We start from the raw sequence: 3,121 nt of genomic DNA on the forward strand, positions 1-3,121 counted from the left end.
TGCATCGGGATTTCTTTCATTTGAGCCTTTACATTCTGTTGAACCAGTAGACTTAATTGTGCTGAAGCTTGAACTTCTTTTAAATCATCCTTGTTATATATTCCCATTTCAGGCTGGCCCGCATCACTATGGCAATATTGCATTTGTGGGATGCTCTTATTATTATTTTCAATCATGTTGATTCCATGGGAGACATTTCTTGCAAAATTAATTCACGAGGAAGAGAGGAATTTAAAAGTGAAGAGATGCTTAATTCAGAAGAGACACAGTCATTATATTTGAGTTCCGATAAAGATGTCCATTGGGATGCATGGAGCCGATGAAAAAGTCTGTCACAGCAAGAACTTTTCATCTAAACAAACTGTAACACGCCAGTTACTCTCCTAAGAATTAAATGCAGAAAATAGAAAGAAATTGAGAATGGAGGTAGAAGAAACGAAGAGAAATGAGAGAACTTTATTAAAAGGGCCAATTCAAGATGGCTAATCTCCAAGTTCTTGGCAATTCAAGGAGCCAAGGGCCTCCAAAGTTCACAAATGAACAATACAATTCAATGCCTGCCTTTCTCTTCTTCTACCTCCCTTTTATACAAGTTCACTCTTACAGTTATTCCTAACATATCGACTACATGGTTATAACAGCATAAGAACTACAGTTCAACAAGAACAACCGACTGACTATCTAGTTATTAACTCTCCAGCTTATCTCTTCTTGACTTGGCAGCTTCTGCCTTCTTCACTCTTGAGGGAATGTCACGTATAACAAGTCACCGAATAGCTTGTTACACAAACTGTAATACAAAGAGAAGGAAACAGTTTATATATCTAGCTTCACAGATACCAACTGCTGTGTTATATTAAGGTTTTTCTGATACCAACTTTATAACAGGGAGAAATCGTGATATAAAATGTGATAATTCAAATTTTTGATAGAGCAGAATACTAGTCAACCTGAAGTTGCTAATTTGTAATCCATACTGCTTAGGTTGGCTTCTATGGTGGCCAATAAATTGCTTTTCCGTAATTTTAACCTTGATTTCAAATTGCTATTTGGATTACTGAAAACTTTAGAAATGATAAGACAAAGTGCCAGACAATATAACAAGAGAGTCTCGACAACAATTAATAAAATCTGCATTAAGAACAAACTACAGATAGCAACATTTTGAATTGGATGTACTAAAATACAAGTCAATATCCATCAAACATGAAAACACTGGGAAAAAAAGTCTCGACAACAATCAATACGCATTAATATCCATCATGCTTGCCAATTTTTTATTTTTTTTATATTATTATTATTATTATTTAAAAAAAAAAAAAAAAAAAAAAAAAAAAAAAGAAGAGAAGGAAAAAATAAATTGGCTTACAACAATATCTTGAACAAGGAAAGAACCAAACATCTTGACCCATCTGATTTTAATTTTACAGCGGTTAAGTCGCAACGAAGTTTTAGGACAATATAGGAAGTCTACAATCTGACATTTCATGTGTCCGGCTAGGTGTTAAGAGTTTGGATACAAGATGCCCAAAAAAGCTACTTTAGCAGTTATCAGGTCTGAAAAAAATCTACAGCCATTCATGGTCCTACACCACCACACTTGCCACGACTAAAAAATTGTAGAAATAATCAAAAACTCAGGATAGACTTCATTACCACTACAGCAGTACGGAAATAACATGTACTCTATCTTACAGTATGAAAGTTTGCAAATGGCACATATTTTAATGGAGCAAAATAAACATAATAATCGTTGTGTTATTGTATTGTGATTTCAAAAGACAGTTATTTTTATTTTATTTCACCAACTTTCATCTATTGTGGGAGTAATTGACATACCAAAAGAATACTTTCAAAAGAAGATTGAACAAAGAAAAGATCAATATGTTTGGACCGTGTACTGTGATGTGTTTGTGAATGTACATGTGCCAGGAAAACTACCATCTTGCATATGAGTTTTAGTTGATAACACTATGGAAAGGCTGCGCTATAGCACAATGTCAAGGCTCAAACCAGGTAAAACATTTCCATTAAGCCATAAAAATAGTCCATGTGAAAGCTTACATTTCAGGTGTTCGAATATCATAGAGTCTGACAGAACCATCCACAAAACCAGCAGCAAATTGACCCCCGTGAACTTGAGAAGTAGCCTAGATATGTCATGCATTAAAATAATTATCAAAAACATGCCAATGTTTCCAATGGCTATAGCAAATAAGAAAACACAAACCAAACAAAAAAGAATATTAAATAATTACAACAGATCTTGATGAGAAAGAAAAAACAAAAAATGTATCTACATTCATTTCTGAAAATGCAGTATGTTTCCCAAATTTGAACTTTCAATTAATTCTTACCTTATTCAGTGAGCCTAGTGTAAGTTACAGTTAAACAGACAATGTTTGAGTCATTTTTTTTTTTTTTTTTAAGAAATCAAAATATCATTAGAAGTGTAAGGTGCCCCGGGTACACAGGAAGTATATAAGAGAACGTTGAGATGCTGCAGTGTTTGAGCCATTTCAACTTAATAAAACATAAATTCAGTGATCCAGCTACCGCATAACATGACTAAACAAGTATGAGGAACTGGTAAAACTCACCAATGCTGAGATGCTGCAATCAGATGATGAAGCAATGGAATTAACAAGCTGCTTTTTATCCAGATCCCATAGCATAATGGATGATATCTCGCCAGAAGTATACTAATGATAAAATTTTGAAATTTTTTTATCAACACTGAGCCTTAAAATATAAGCCCAAAACATAAGAATAAGAAGGTCAAGAAATAGTAGATTTTTTAAGAAAATATGCACCAGATATCCGGACTGCTGTTGCCAATCCACAACAGCATTCAAACTTTGCACGCCAGGTTTATGGCCTTGAAATGAAGAGAATGCAGTTACACGCTTTTGTTTATTCTTCGGATTATAATCTTTCCAAATTCGGATATTTCCATCAGCTACATTATAGGCACACATCAGAAGTTAGATTGAGTCAAAATTTCAGACATTACAACAAAGAATCCTCTGTAATTATCATGAAACTAATTAAAACAAAAGTGAAGAACATTACATGAAGCAGCAAGAAGCAAGCTGTCATCAAGCTCATTTACAAGGCAGAG

Source organism: Alnus glutinosa, chromosome 2, assembly GCF_958979055.1.
Source record: "Alnus glutinosa chromosome 2, dhAlnGlut1.1, whole genome shotgun sequence".
Classification (NCBI taxonomy): Eukaryota; Viridiplantae; Streptophyta; class Magnoliopsida; order Fagales; family Betulaceae; genus Alnus; species Alnus glutinosa.